Source organism: Ornithorhynchus anatinus, chromosome X1 (genome assembly GCF_004115215.2).
Source record: "Ornithorhynchus anatinus isolate Pmale09 chromosome X1, mOrnAna1.pri.v4, whole genome shotgun sequence".
In the NCBI taxonomy this organism is placed as follows: Eukaryota; Metazoa; Chordata; class Mammalia; order Monotremata; family Ornithorhynchidae; genus Ornithorhynchus; species Ornithorhynchus anatinus.
In genome coordinates, this window is record NC_041749.1 from 121,672,583 (window position 1) to 121,689,678 (window position 17,096).

Sequence of the window (17,096 nt, forward strand, 5' to 3'; positions counted from 1 at the left end):
CACTCAGTGTCTCGCCCAACAGCCGATAACATTATTATTCATCTCTGTAGTCTTTCGCTCTTTGTGGCGCGCTGACAAATAGCCTTTTCTCGGGCCCAACAGCTAAGACCCTCGCCGCGGACTAGTTAGCAACCCGTTAATGAGCACAATCCTCAAGGGAGAGAGACTCATTTCAGATCCAGTCTTTTGTATCCCCTCCGGATTTTCCTAACAAAAGGTTCACTGGTTTGTATCTCTTTTGCTTCAACATTCTCTTTCACAAAGAAACAATGGAAACAGAGACCAGAGATTAGATGGGTGATAGCTAAACTATTATGACAGTGGGGAACAATATAGCCAGGCGAAAGGAATGCTTCCATTATTTATGAACACTAAATGTCACTGATTTCCTCTCCATCAGATCATTTGGTGAGAGGAAATGGCATCGGCGACAAGGCACTTGGTATTTTGGAGGGGATTTCTTCCCTCAGGTTTGTGTCCCTTATTGGATTGGCAAGGTGTCGAATATTCCCAACAGAAGTTTTACTCTGAGCCTCAGACTGGGTCCTTTGATAATTCTGTCACCTTTCGCACAATGAGAGGTCTTTCAGAACAGGATATTTTCAAAGGGACTACCATTCTGGGAGGCTTGGCTTAGCCTAGGAACTCACATATGGCAGCGAAATCACCATGCGGGAAACGAAAGGGAATATTTCTTCGCCACCACCCTGGGTGTTTTGATCTACAAAATACCCTGTTCCAAACCTGCCTTTTCCTCTTAGCGATACATTCACCAGTGTTGTAAGAGCTTACACACGTGTGCGTGTGTGTGTCTGTGTGTGTGTGGTGTGTGTGTCCACACGCGCATGCCTGTGGATTTGATAGAATTATTTGCCTGCAGCGATAACCACCTCAAGCTGCGATCTTGTCAGATCTCATAAGCTAAACAAGATCAGGCCAGGTCAGTATTTGTCTGTATTCACCTCTAGGGAAAATGCAGGCAGTGTAGTAAGGGGGACTGATATTTCAGCAAAAGGTATCATTTTGCCCTCAGTGGGAGCCCCGAGCATGTAACTTGGCAGAGTTCCAAGACTATGGCACCCTTTCAGGCCTGTCATCTTCCAAAGAGCCTCAGCCAACTTCAAGGCCAAACTCCTGGGGAGAGTTAAACCCCTCCCCTCTCACCCCTTGGCCAAGTTCCAGTTGAGTAATTGCATTCTACCTGCCAAAATGCCCTTGGAAGACACCGTCCTTCCTTCCTGCTCTGAGTTCATGCCCTTCCCCCCCACTTCCCCCCGGAGTCCCAGGAATGCACCACAAGGAGCAGCTGTCTAGTGTTCATTCATTTATTCATTCATTCAGTCGTATTTATTGCATGCTTACTCTGTGCAGAGCACTGTACTGAGCGCTTGGGAGAGTACACTACAACAAGAAACAGACACATTCTCTGCCCACAAAGAGCTTACAGTCTAGCGGGTCCTGCAGGGCAAAGCAGTTCCTCCTCTACTGGGGTCTTTAGGGGCCCCTGTCTGGGTGAGGTCACAGGGCATTGAAGCATGACCAAGATGCACAACAGAGATGGCGCGATGGGCGGGGGGAACCTAGCCATGCATGTGGGGTCATGGGACATACACCCCCACAGTCAAAACGGTCAGCGTTGGCACCTCAGAAATAAACATCATTCATTCATTCATTCATTCATTCATTCATTCATTCATTCATTCAATCGTATTTATTGAGAACTCACTGTGTGCAGAGCACGAGTCATTCCCTGTGGCGAGATTGTGTTTGCTCTGGCCGGAGCATGTCTCTCTTGGCCTAGTAGCTAAAGCCCAGGCCTGGGAGTCAGAAGGACCTAGATTCTAATCCCACTCCGCCACTTGTCGGCTGTGTGACCTGGGGCAAGTCACTTCACTTCTCTGGGCCTCAGTTACCTCATTTGTAAAAGGGGGATGAATACTGTCGTGGCTCAGTGGAAAGAGCATGGGCTTCGGAGTCAGAGGTCATGAGTTCGACTCCCGGCTCTGCCACTTGTCAGCTGTGTGACTGTGGGCAAGTCACTTCACTTCTCTGGGCCTCAGTTCCTTCATCTGTAAAATGGGGATTAAAAGTGTGTGAGCCCCATGTGGGACAACCTGATCCCCCTGTATCTCCCCCAGCGCTTAGAACAGTGCTCGGCACCTAGTAAGCGCTTAACAAATACCAACATTATTATTATTATTACTGTGAGCCCCAGGTGGGACATGGCCTGTGTCCAACCTGATTAGCTGTATCTCCCCCAGTGCTCAGACAGTGTTTGACACATAGTAAGCGCTTAATATCTACCATCATTATTATCATTATCATCTCTTTGCAAAGCTGTCCCTCCCTTTCCCAATGGCCAGAAAACATTGGCACCAGGGCAGTGACCCCCTCACCTGGACTGGTTTTCCAACAGTCTGCCTCCACCCTCCGGGGGGCGGAGGGAGGAAGAAGGGACTCTTCAAGGCCACAGCCAGCCGCCGGCTACAGGAAGATAACCAGCGGGTGGAGAAGGGGTTGGGACCCCAGCCATCAACCCTCTAGTCCGTGAGCTTCAAGAGGGAAGAGATCAGATCTACCAACACTAGTGTATTGACCTCTCCCAAGTGCTTAGTACAGTGCTCTGCACACAGTAAGAGCTCAACAAATAGGATTGATAGATATCTTCTTTTATGGTACTTGTTAAACACTGGGGTAGATACGAGATTATCAGGTTGGACACAGCCCCTGTCTTACATGGGGCTCACAGTCTATGTTGGATGGAGGGATGGATACCAACTTCTCAACCACATTCTGCCTCTGTCCTGGATCGCCCTCCTGACAGACAATGGCTCTCCCCACCTTCAAAGTCTCACTGAAGGCCCATCTCCTCCAAGAGGCCTTCCCTGACTAAGCCCCTCTTTCCTCTTCTCCCACTCCCTTCTGTGTTGCTCTGACTTGCTCCCTGTATTCATCCCCCATCCCAGCCCCACAAGACTTGTTCTCTGTAATTTATTTCTATTAAGGTCTGTCGCTCTCTCTAGACTGTAAGCTCATTGTGGGCGGGGAATGTGTCTGTTTATTGTTATATTGTACTGCCCGAAGCATTCAGTACAGTGTTCTGCACACAGTAAGTGCTCAGTAGATACCATTGACTGACTGATTTGTTCCCTGCCCACAGTGAGCTTACAGGGCGGTACTACTTCAAAGTGGGAAGCCAACAAGATTCTTGTTGCAGTTCAGATTCAGACTTCTATTCCTACTACCATGAATGTTTAAAACTAATGAAAAAGGTATTTATCCAGTGCTTCCTCTGTGTCCCAGCACTTTAGCATAGTGTTATGCACACAGATAGCACATAATAAACACTATAATGATAGTAACATGCGAAGCAATGGGGGAAATACAAGATAGATCGGACCCAGCCCTCGGGAGAGGACAATATGACAATATAATAGAGTTGGTAGATATCTTCCCTTAGATGACCACATCCTGAATGTCAAGATATTATTCCCAATTTGGTATTCCCTACTGTTGTTTTTTAATGGCATTTGTTAAGCACTTACTGTGTGCCAAGCACTGTACGAAGTGCTGGGGTAGATGCAAATTAATCAGTTTGGACACAGTCCATGCCCCACATAGGGCTCACAGTCTTAATCCCTATTTTACAGATGAGGTAACTGAGGCACAGAGGAGTTAAGTGACTTGCCCAAGGTCACACAGTAGAGAAGTAGCAGAGCCGGGATTTGAACTCAGGTCACCTGACTCTCTTCTAATGCTCATTCCATTGGGCCACGTTGCTTGCCTAAGGAAAATCTAAGCAGAATTTCACCTAAACCTCTTGGAAATGGAGCTAGGGAGCCCTTGGTGCTCAGAGGGCTATGTGTCTGGTTGAGGTCGAGAGCATCTCACAGATACAGATCTGGTCCAAGCAAATTGAACTCTAAGTTCCAGGATCACTGGGACATAGTCCAGATTCAGCTAGGACCTTTTGGGGAATCAATTTGTCAGTCAGTCAACAGTATTTTTCAAGCACCTACTGTGTACAAAGCACTGACCTAATCACTTGAGAGTGCACAATGGAATCAGTAGATACAATCCCTGTCCTCCATTAGTTTGCAATTTAGTGGGAGAAGCCCACAACTAAAATAAATTAGAGCTAGGAGGAAGCAACAGGTTTGAAAAATATGGACATAGTATTGAGGGTCTTGGGATGGGGGAAGCGGGGGAGAGAACCCAGTGCTTAGGTGATGCAGAAGTGCTCAGCAGAGATGGGGAGGGGATAACGGGGGGGGGGGGGGGGAGGTGAGAGGTTAGGGAAGGCTTCCCAGAGGAAATGTGATTTCCAAAGGGCTTTGAAGATGGGGAGAGTGGTGGTCTGTCACATGTGAAGTGGGAAGGAGTTTCAGACATGAGAGAGGTTGTGAGCAAGGGCTAGAGAGATGAGAACGAAGCATGGTGAGTAGGCCATCCTGAGAGGAAAGAAGCATGCGAGGCCTGAGCTATTAGCTCTTGGGTGTAGAGAAGCCAGTGGTAAAACCCACAGTCTTCATTGGTTGAGGTGGTTTGTTTTCATTACTGTGAGGTTCAAGAGTATCAGGGAAACTACAGAAAATCCATGTCTGAATTTTGAGATCTGCAGGACTATCGACAGACCACTGCTCTCCCCATCTTCAAAGCCCTTCGGAAATCACATTTCCTCTGGGAAGCCTTCCCTGACTAACCTCTCACCTCCCTGCCCTGTTATCCCCTCCCCATCTCTGCTCAGCACTTCTGCATCACCAAAGCACTGGGTCCTCTCCCTCGCCTCCCCATTATTTTCCCTCAATCAATGGCACTTATTGAGCGCTCCCTATGTGCAGGGCACTGTACTTTGTACTTGGGAGAGTACAATATAACAGAATTAAAAGACCTGCCCATCCCGAGTTTACATCTAGAAGGCGCAAACAGTCTAGAGAATATCTTGTATTCATTCAATCATATTTATTGAGCGCTTACTGTGTACAGAGCGTTGTACTAAGCGCTTGGAAAGTACAATTCTGCAACAGATAGGGACAATCCCTAGCCAAAAACGGGCTTTTACTTACCCCAGTGTTTAGTACAGTGCTTTGCACATAGTAATAATAATGATTATGGTATTTGTTAAGCACTTACTGTGTGCCAGGCACTGTAGGCATTTAACACATATGATTATGATTATTATGTCCACCCAATATGCTTGTCTCCACCTTGGAGCTTAGTACAGTGCTTGACACATAGCACTTAACTAATACCACAATTATTATTATCCCCTGTAGAATGTGAGCTCATTGTGGGCAGGGAATGTGTCTATCGTTCTCGGGTACTCTCTCAAGCACTTAGTACAGAGCCCTCCACACAGTGAATGCTCAATAAATACAATTGATTGAATGAATAAATGAATATTATTGTTATTTTGCCCTTATTTTGTTCTGGTAAAATGTACACAAAACAGAAAGTAGATACTTCCCTTTAACATACCGTTTCCAGGAAGGGACACGAGTCAAGCAAATCTTCCTGAAAGGTATTGAACTGATGGCCTCAATGTCTGGAATGAAAACGGAAGTGTACAAAGAAGAGACGCGCTCTAACCGAGAAAGATTTATAAGGAGGATTTCTAAGTATTTGCAGGCATCACTTGAAGCCTTCTGATGGAACAAGAAGAAGTCCATTTAGCAAAAAACTTAAAACGGTAATCCCCAAATTGCTCTACAACAATACATCAACATCCAGAGGGAGCCTTAAACCTGCCCATACAGACTCGGGTGAAAAATAGGCAAGTTATGCTGTACTATTTTGTTTTAATGAGATTTTCATCCCCGTGATTCTATTTATTGCTATTGTTTTTGTCTGTCTGTCTCCCCTGATTAGACTGTAAGCCCGTCAAAGGGCAGGGACTGTCTCTATCTGTTACTGATTTGTACATTTCAAGCGCTTAGTACGGTGCTCTGCACATAGTAAGCGCTCAATAAATACTATTGAATGAATGAATGAATGTTTTCGCAGCGCTGGGACAGCGATGCCGTGTTCATAATAAGGCACAAGTTTAGACACGGACAATTACAAAAGACCTGGTGGCAGCAATAGAATAAAAGACGATCAAACGTAACACTCTCCTGGTAAAGGACTCAATAGTTCTCTCACGGTCTGTGATATAACCTGAGCTTCTTGATGGTATTAAGTGGCTGCTTATCTAATCCTTACAGTATGAGCTATATTTTCTCTTATTTTTTTTTCCTTGTTGTTCTTCCTGTTTATCATCCCTCGCCCTCCTAGATACTGATGAGAGGCCCAGGTTTCTGTAAGTGGAAATATGTTAATCAATTGCTTCAGTCCTTGAGAGAATTCTGGCACCCAAACACAGCTTCAGATAGATGACTGAAAGAGGAGGTAAGTGAGTTCTAGGAGCGGCGTGTATTGCCTTTATGCATTTTTATTAGATGTCTCTGATGCCACCTGCTTCCTTAGGAGAAGACTCTAATTCATCTCTATATCCATAGCTATAGCTGTGTGACCTTGGGCAAGTCACTTCACTTCTCTGTGCCTCAGTTCCCTCATCTGTAAAGTGGGGAGTAAGACTGTGAGCCCCATGTGGAACAGGGACTGCGTCCAACCTGATTATCTTGTATCTACCCCAGCACTTAGTGCCTGGCACATTCTAAGTGCTTAAAAAATACTGTTATTATTATTATATATTTTTTCCAATCAGTGGAGTGAAAAGAAACTGGAAATTTGTGCATTTTTTCAAGGTATTTGTGAAGCGCCTATGTTCCAGGCACCATACTAAGCACTGAGGTAGATACAAGCTAACCAGGTTGGATACAGTTCATGGCCTAGTGGATAAAGCATGGGTCTGGGAGTCAGAAGGACCTGTGTTCTAATCCCAACTCCACCACTTGTCTGCTGTGTCACCTTGGGTGAATCACCTCACTTCTCTGTGCCTCAGTTCTTTCATCTGTAAAATAGGGATTAAGACTGTGAGCTCCATGTGAAACAAGGACAGTGTCCAACCTGATTACCTTGTATCTACCCCAGCATTTAGAATAGTGTTTAATCTTTCCCCTCCTCACCCCCTCTCCATATATTCTCTCCAAGTGTTTAGTACACTGCTCTATACACAGTACGCACATTACCAATCCAAAATCCAATCACTATCAATCAATTAGACTGTAAGCCCATCAATGGGCAGGGATTGTCTCTTCTTGTTACCGAATTGTACATTCCAAGTGCTTAGTACAGTGCTCTGCACATAGTTAAGCGCTCAATAAATACTATTGAATGAATGAATGAATCAATCAGTCAGTGGTATTTAATTTGTGCTTACCGTTTGCGGATCATCGTAGTAAGCTCTTGGGCGAGTACAAGGGAAGCAGCATGGCCTAGTGGATAGAGTATGGGCCTAGGAGTCAGAAAGACCTGAATTCAAATGCTGCCTCCACCACTTGTCTGCTGTGTGTCTGCTGCTTCGGCAAATCACTTAGCTTCTCTGTGCCTCAGTTACCTCATCTGTAAAATGGGAATTGATATCATAAGCCCTATGTGGGACAGGAACTGTGTCCAATCTGATTAGTTTGTAACTACCCCAAGGCTTAGAACAGTGCTTGACACATAGTAAATGCCTAACAAATACCATAATCATTATTCTTATTATTGCAATAGAACAGAGTTGGTCGGCACAGTTCCCTGCCCACAGTGACCTTACAATCTACAACTAAAAGGGTAGGTTTGCCTGAAACTATGCTTGCATTCAAAATTCCTGATCCCTTAGCCAGGCCCCAAAAGGACTTAAAAACATGGGAGTACAAATCACAAACTGTTGGAGGAGACAAAAGAAGGGAGTCCGAATCTCAGGTGTTCTATATATGTTGGAGGGAGTATGGACTTAAGTGCTTAAAACAGTGCTCTGCACACAGTAAGTGCTCAGTAAATATGATTGAATGAATGACCAACCTTGTCAACCCAGGGAGAGATTGACTCTCCCACTATTTGAATTCATAATGACTACGTTAAGATTAGCAGTCCTAGTAGTAATAGTATTTATTAAGTGCTTACTAGGTTCAGAGCACAGTACTAAGTGCTTATTGGGGTCACATCTTCCCTGGGGGTCAGGGGTCTTCCCCCATTAAGCCCTCTTTTCCCTGACTCGATTTCCCTTCTGCATCACCTCTTCACTTAGATCTGTGACCTCTGGGTCTTGGATACACACCCTGCCCCCAGCCTCACAGCATTTATATACGTATCTTTAAAATATATATTATAAATTAGTTTTCTCCTTAGGTTACCATCTCCTACTATAGACATTAAGTTGTTATGGGCAGGGAACGTGTCTGCTAATTCTGTTGTATTGTACTCTCCCCAGCACTTAATACAGTGCTCCGCACATAGAATGTGCTCAATAAATACCACTGATTTCAGACTTAGTACAGCACCTGGCAAGGAAGCACTTAACAAATGCCATTAAAAAAATGTAAGTGCCTATCATGTGCACAGTATTGTGCACTTGGGAGAGTACAGTAGAGTTAGTATACATTATCTCTGCTGCTTTCAAGGAGTTTCTAATCTAGAAGAGAAGACAGACACTAAAAGAAATTACTCTGATCAATTAAGCATAAGCAGTCACCTTGAGCATTCGCGTAGATATCAGTTACATATGTCACATTCATTTTTCTATTGCATTTTTCAGACTAGTGGATAGAGTATGGGCCTGGGAGTCAGAAGGTCATGGGTTCTAATTCCAGGTCCACCACTTGTCTACTGTGTGGCCTTGGGCAAGTCACTTCACTTCTCTGGGCCTCAGGTACCTCATCTGTAAAATGGGGATTGAGACTGGGAGCCCCACTTGGGACAGGAACTGTGGCCACCTCGGTTTGCTTGTGTCTACCCCAGTGCTTAGTACAGTGCCTGGCACATAGTAAGCGCTTAACAAATACCATCATCATCACCATCATAACCAGTCACTACCTCCTGCTACCACTGGTTGTTAACAATTTCTATCTGCCTGCATTGTCTTGAGTGTTAATGATGTGCTTACTGTTAATAATAATAATTAAAATACCAATAATGTTAATAATAATATTAGCATTATGCACTTACTATGTGTCAAGCACTGTACTAAGTGCTGGAGTAGATACAACATAATCAGGTCACATATGGGGCTCACAGATTAAGTGGGAGGGAGAAAGGTATTGAATCCCCCTTTGCAGATGCAGGAACTGAGGCATAGAGAAGTTAAGTGACTTGCCCAAGGTCACTCAGCTTGGCACCCAGTATTTAATGAATACCACTGATTAATTGGTTGGTCAAAGAGATGGAGATGTTACGTACACCTGTCAAGCATTTTTCAAATGAATAATCGTGATAAAACCCAATGAATATAGTTACCTGATCAAATCGCCTTATCAGTTGGTAGCAATAGCAAAATATTTCAAAGTAGATTTTAGAGTAGAAATGTAAATATTTAATTTTCAGTATTATCTTTCCCATCCTATTGAGCAAAAAGGCATCTTTTTTGAAAAGAAAATGGCATTTGTTAAGCTCTTATTATGTGTCAGACACTCAACTAAGCGCTGGGGTAGATACAACATATCAATAATTAGGTTGGATTCAGTTCAGGTACCATGTAGGGCTCACGTTTTAATTCCCAATTTACAGATGAGGTAACTGAAGCACAGAGAAGTGAAGTGACTTGCCCAAGGTCACACAGCAGACAAGAGGTGGAGCTAGGATTAGAACCCAGGTCCTTCAGACTCCCAGGCCCATGCTATTTCCACTAGGCCACACTGATTCCCTTTGGTGGATTGGCTGCATGCCAGGAATCATCGTGTGACCTTGGGAAAGTCCTTTCACTTCTCTGAGCCTCAGTTACCGCATTACTCTCCCCACCATCAAAGTCTTATTGAAGGCACATCTCCTTTAAGAGGCCTTCCCTGACTAAGCCCCCCTTTCCTCTTCTCCCACTCCCTTCTATGTCTCCCTGACATGCTCCCTTTATTTATCCCCCTTCTCAGTCCCACAGCACTTCTGTACATATTTTTAATTGTATTTATTTGTATTGATGTCTGTCTCCCCCCTTATAGACTGTGGGCTCACTATGAGCAGGGAATGTCACTGTTTGTTGTTGTACTGTTCTTCCCATGCACTTAGTAAAGTGCTCTGCAAACAGGAAGCGCTCAATAAATATGATTGACTGACTGACTCACCTCTAAAATGGGGATTAAGACTGTGAGCCCCGTATGGGATATGGACAATGTTCAACCAGATTATCTTATATCTACCCCAGTGCTTAGTACAGACACTGAGGAAAGAAAGCATTTTAAACCCCTGCAGCTTTACTTCTTTTTCTGAAATTCTTACTTAGTTAATGGAAGATTTTGACAGGTTTAAAATAACAGAGAGAGACTAAAGTCTGACTTTGGATAGAGAGACAGACAATATGATCTTCCGAAGCTGAATTTGCTTCTGTTATAATGGGCATGAAAAGGCGTTTGCCAGCGGAATGAAAGATCATTTATCATGTTGAATCTTAAAGCAAAGATGAGATCTATTTTCTGTATGTGAGATCCATTCACGTTGGTACTGAGATGACCTTGACTTATTTTGTAGATTGTTGCTAAACACAGGGAAATGATCACCCCAAACTTTCTACTGCAGATTTCCCTTTAGACTTCTACTCTAACAGCCTATGAGCCAATCTCCCTGCTTCCTCCTTGTGGGCAGGAAATGTGTCTGTTTGTTGTTATATTGTACTCTCTTATTCATTCAATAGTATTTATTGAGCGCTTACTATGTGCAGAGCACTGTACTAAGAGCTTGGAATATACAATTCGGCAACAGATAGAGACAATCCCTGCCCATTGATGGGCTTACAGACTGTGCGCTTAGTACAGTGCTCTGCACCCATTCATTCATTCAGTGGCATTTATTGAGCACTTACTGTGTGCAGAACACTGTTCTAAGCGCTTATCCAGTAAGCACTCAATAAATACCATTGATGGATTGATAGACTGATTGATTCCTGACCCTCAAGATTATTCCCCAAAGCACTTAGTACAGTGCTTTGCACACAGTAAGCGCTCAATAAATACTATTGAATGAATGAATTACACTCAAATGGGGGAGAGAGTCATAAATGTATTTACAGAGTAATCAAAATGGATAATCGAAGGTACTATTGAAAAAGTGCACATGTATCAAGCCCAAATTGCTGACCACTGGCTTCAAAGCTCTCCTCCAGCTTTCCCCATCTTAATCAATCGATCAATCGATCAGTGGTATTAACTGAGCACTTACTGGGTGCAGAGCACTGTACTAAATGCTTGGAAAAGTAAAATAAAACAAAGCAGTCCTCTTCACTTGCTACTCCCTCTTCACTCATCTGAAGCTCACCTCCTGGCTGTAACTCATTCCTGACTCCCGCTTTCTATCGATGGATGGTATTTTGTAATTTTTGAGCACTTACTACCCCTTGTCCTCACCGGTCCCCTTGCCTGGAACTCTCCCTCCCTTCAAATTGGCCTGACCACAATTTTCCACATCTTTAAAGCCCTCTTATAGTTCCACCCTTCCCAGAAAGCCTTCCTGCCTATCCTTGAGTTGTGTCAATCCAACCGACACCCTTAGTGTTTAGGTATTTCCCCGTTCTCAGCACTTCTATCTAGAGGGCTAGTTAATTGTTTATTATTCTATTTCATCCAGATATATTCTACCACTTATGTCCTTTTTTCATCCTTCTATTTCCTCAGTCTGTAAATCATTTATGTCGGCAGGTCTCCTTCAGTTTATTGTAAGCCCCCTGAGGGTGGAAACCTTGTCCTTAACTGCTACTGAATTCTCCCACGCATTGAAGCAGTATGATGGAGCAGATAGAGCACGGGCCTGGAAGTCAGAAGGTCACGGGTTCTAATTCCGGCTCCGCCACTTGTCTGCCGTATGACCTTGGGCAAGTCACTTCACTTCTCTGTGCCTCAGTTACCTCATCTATAAAATGGGGATTGAGACTGTGAGCTCCATGAGGGACAGAGACTGTGTCCAACCCGTTGTGCTTGTGTCCACCCCATCACTTAGTACAGTGCTTGGCACACAGTAAGCCCTTAACAAATACTGCAAATATTATTATTACCACAATTATTCTTTAGTATTATCCTTGGCACACAGCAGCCACTCAATGAACCCTGTCGATTGACATGTTGAGGTTGTGCTGAACAGATTGTTGCTATTGAGATTCCTATGCAAAGCATAGCAAACCAATGCAAAATAGCTGGGAGACCCACATACTGACCTGTGTGGAGACCCACAGGTCAGTATGAAGCTTGATGGCCCTTGGCCATGTCACTCTGTCAGCCAAAAGCTACGCTGCCCTTTTTGATTCTGTTTTAATAACTGAGGTGTTTAAGGGCTTTCTCTGTGCCAAGAACTGTACTGAGCGCTGGGGTAGATCCAGGATACTCAGGTCAGACACAATCATTCATTCAGTCATATTTATTGAGCACTTACTGTGTGCAGAGCACTGTACTAAGAACATGGAAATTACAATTCAGCAATAAAGAGAGACAATCCCTGCCCACAACGGGCTTACGGTCCCACTAGGGGCTCACAGTCTAAAGGAGAGGGGAGCAACTCTCTTACCCCCCTTTTCGGATGGGGAAATCAAGACCCAGAGAAGTGGACTGACTTGCCCAAGGTCAGACAGCAGACAAGTGGCAGAGCCGGGATAATAATCAATTGTATTTATTGAGCACTTTCTGTGTGCAGAGCACTATACTAAGAGCTTAGGAGAGTACAATTTAACAGAATTGTTAGACAGGTTCCCTTCCCAGAACACGGGTCTCCTGACTCCCAGGGCCACCTCTTTCCACTAAGCCACTCTGCTTCTTTTCAAATTATTATTATTATTATTTTTATTATATGTCCTGTTTTCTGATTCTCTGCCCATCTTTCCATCCTTTGCTCGGGTACTGTTTTGGTCAAATGCTCCGAGACTCATCAAACATCTTTGACTCAAATAAGCCAGGATTTTTTTTTAAATGGCATTTGTTAAGCGCGTACTATGTGCCAGGAACTTTTCTAAGTGTTGAGGTACTTACAAGTTAAGCAGGCTGGACACAGTCCTAGTTCCTCATGAGGCTGACAGTCTTAATCTCCATTTTACAGATGAGGTAGCTGCTACACACTCACGATTGTGTGCTTAAAGGCACACATCCAAGGAAACAACTTAATTGCTGTGTATCACTTGGCCCATTTTTCATACCACTGACCTGATAACTGATCTGTAGCAAACTCTGGTTCTAGACCAGCCTGCACCCACGAAATCCTTCAAGATTCTTGCCTGTTACCCAGAACTTAACACCATCACCGAAAAGTGTCATAAATGCAGCAGTCTTCTCATGATTGCTGTGTGACCAAGTAAATGATCCCCTTAGCCACACAGGCCCAAACCACTCAAATTCCCACTTTGTCCTTGAATGTGAATCAAATGTTGATTGGGTCCTTCAACAGAAGAGGTCTTTGAATGAGTCTATCAATCAATCCATCAATCAGTCATATTTTACGAGCACTTACTGTGTGCAGAGCACCGCACTGAGCGAGAGTTGGTAGACATGTTCCCTGCTCACAACGAGCTTCCAGTCTACAGAGTCTACACTGGCAAAGTGCAGCGACCATCTGAGCAATTATTTGGTGAGTTGTGGAAATGGAGAAACCAAATCTCTGTCACTGAGACCCAATACCACACCTTTTCTGCAACCAAGGGATTTTTTTAGATGTTATTTCCACAAGGGTCTCAGGTCAGACTTTGCGGGGTCTCTCAATCTACAAGAGGGGAACCGTTTGTCGGGATTTATGAACTCGGGTAAACCCACTGTACTTGGGGAATGACAACAATCAATCAGTGGAATTTACTGGGCACTTACTGTGTGCAGAGCACTGGACTAAGCACTTGGGAGAGTACAGTATGACAGAGGTGATGATCACGTTCCCTATCCACGAGGAGCTTACGGACCCAGCATCTCCAACAGAAACCGAGCGCACGTTAGGGGCTATCATGGAGTATATAGTCAGCTTTCAGCTGTCTGGACTCCATGACCAAGACCCAACATGCCCTCGGTCGATATATCAGAGTCCTGCTTTCTTGTCCACACAGGCCCACACTGGAATTTTAGAATCCAACTTTGAACAGTGTTCTGAACTCAGTAAGTGATCAAATCATAAGAGAAGCAGCCTGGTCCAGTAGCAAGAGCATGGACTTGGGAGTCAGAAGACATGGGTTCTAATCCCGGCTCCGCCACTTGTCTGCTGTGTGACCTTGGGCAAGTCACTTAACTTCTCTGGGCCTCAGTTACCTCCCCTGTAAAATGGGGATGAAGACTGTGAGCCCCATGTGGGGCAACCTGATTACCTTGTATCTTCCCCAGTGCTTAGAACAGTGACTGGCATTTAGTAAGTGCCTAAATACCATCATTATTATTATTAGTAGTAGTAGCAGTATTATCTTGTAGTTATCCCAACACTTACCACAGTGCTTGGTGCACAATGAAAGCTTAGTAAATTCCATCATTATCATCGCTGATGAAGATGACGATGCAGATCTAGACAAAAGACCAGTTCCAGATTCCCTTTCGTTAGACCAAAAATAATGTCACTTTAGGGGCAGGCAGGATGGGGGAAGATTGATTTGACTTTTTTTCTGATTGTCGTGGACTCACTGCACTAGTTTTAGTGCCTCAAGGGCTGTGGAATTTTTGTCTTCACTTTATTCATCATTGTCAGACAGGCCATTGTCAGCCAGTCACTTTGCATTTTGCCTGGAAATATCTCCTCAGCATAAGAAAATCCACCAGATGGAAACAAAGATTTGATGAAATATTTTGAAGGGCAGGTCTGGCTCCCAGTTTAAGTAACTGACCCAAACAGCTTCCACACCGGTCAATTCCTTCCGATAATTATCGTCTCCTGTAACTTGGACTCAGATGTAGCAAATCGAAGTAATAAGAAATGGATAAAAAACTGACACGCTTGTCTGCTAACGTTCACAGCCACATCTACACGTCTGAAAGCTCACTGTGGGCAGGGAACATGACTACAAACTCTATTGTATTGTACGCTTCCAGGTGCTTAGCACAGTGCTCTGCCCACAGTAAGTCCTCAGTTAATATGATTGATGGATGGGTCGACTGATTGATTCCTTCCCTTTATGCCTAGGTCTTCCCCTCCCCCCTCCAGATTGTGGACCCCTTATCAATCAGTGGTATTTATTGGGCACCTACCGTGTGCAGAGCCTCTGTACTAAGAGCTTGGGCTACACACTGTGTCTGAATCGATGTTCTTGTCTATCTCCTCAGAGTGCACTACAATATTGAACACCTTGAAAGGGCTTGTTACATTTCGTTGCTTCTACTGTTGCTGTTCTTCCCACTCTATCAATCAATCAGTGGTATTTATTGAGTGCTTTCTGTGTGCAGAGCACTGTACTAAGCCCTTGGGAGAGAACGATATAACAGAGTTGGTAAACACGTTCCCCATCCACAACGAGCTTACTGTCTAGAGAGGGAGATAGACATTAATATAAAGAAGTTATGGATTTGGATGTAAGTGCTGTGGGGCTGAGGGAGGGGTGCAAATTCAAGTGCAGGGGAGGCACATGTACTTGCCCAAGAGCTTAGGACAGGGCTCTGCACACAGTGAGAATAAATACAAATGACTGCCCTGCATATAGTAAGCACTCAATAAATGCCACTGATGATGCAGAAGAGAGCGGGAGAAGAGAAAATGAGGACTTAGGGAAGCCCTCTTAGAGGAGATGTGCTTTTAGTAATGCTTTGAAGGTGGGGAGGGTGATCGCCTGTTCGATGTGAAGAGGGAGGGCATTCTCCTCCTTATCTTCCTCCTCCTGCTGCTGCTGCTACCACCAATACTGCTATGACTTCTACTGCTTCTCTTGTCTTATGCCGTCAAGTCGTCTCCGCCCCATGGCGACACCATGGACACATCTTAAGAAACAGCGTGGCGCAGTGGAAAGAGCACGGGCTTTGGAGTCAGGGCTCATGAGTTCGAATCCCAGCTCTGCCACTTGTCACCTGTGTGACTGTGGGCAAGTCACTTAACTTCTCTGTGCCTCAGTTCCCTCATCTGTAAAATGGGGATTAAGACTGTGAGCCCCACGTGGGACAACCTGATTCCCCTGTGTCTACCCCAGCGCTTAGAACAGTGCTCTGCACATAGTAAGCGCTTAACAAATAACAAACATCTCTCCCAGGAGGCCCCACCTCCTTCTGCCATCATTCCAGTAGTGGATCCAGAGAGTTTTCTTGGTAAAAATACAGAAGTGGTTTTCCATTGCCTCCTTCCGCACAGTAAATTAGTCTCTTTTGTATTGTACTCTCCCAAGTGCTTCGTACAATGCTCTGCAAAGACTAATTCAATGATGGATGGGAGAGCTTTCAGTTTTTCAAAGCCCTCTCACATCGGTTATCTCATTTTAACCTCACAACATTCCCAACAGGAATTGCTAAAGCTGGGAGAGGCAGGACTTGCTAAATCTATTTCAGAGAATGGGAAACCAAGACCCAGAGGTGGCCTGTGACTTTTCATTCATTCATTCATTCCATCCTATTTATTGAGTGCTTACTGTGTGCAGAGCACTGTACTAAGCGCTTGGAAAGTACAGTTCAGCAACAGAGACAATCCCTGCCCACAACAGGCTCACAGTCTAGAAGGCGCTAATAATAGTATTGATTAAGCGCTTGCTATGTGCCAAGCACTGTTCTAAGCACTGGGGTAGATACAAGGTTATCCCATATGGGGCTAACAGTCTTAATTCCCATTTTACAGGTGAGGTAACTGAGGCACAGAAAAGTTAAGTGACTTGCCCAAAGTCACACAGCTGACAAGTGGCAGAGCTGACATTAGAATCCATGACCTCGTTTGTTGCCGAACTGTGCTTTCCAAGCACTTAGTACAGTGCTCTGCACACAGTAAGCGCTCAATAAATACAATTGAATGAATGAATGAATGACCAAGCCTATGCTCTTTCCACTAAGCCAAGCTGCTTTCCCGCTGTCAGGCCAACCAGGCCAGGGGCAGAGCTGGGCCTGGAACTCAGGCCT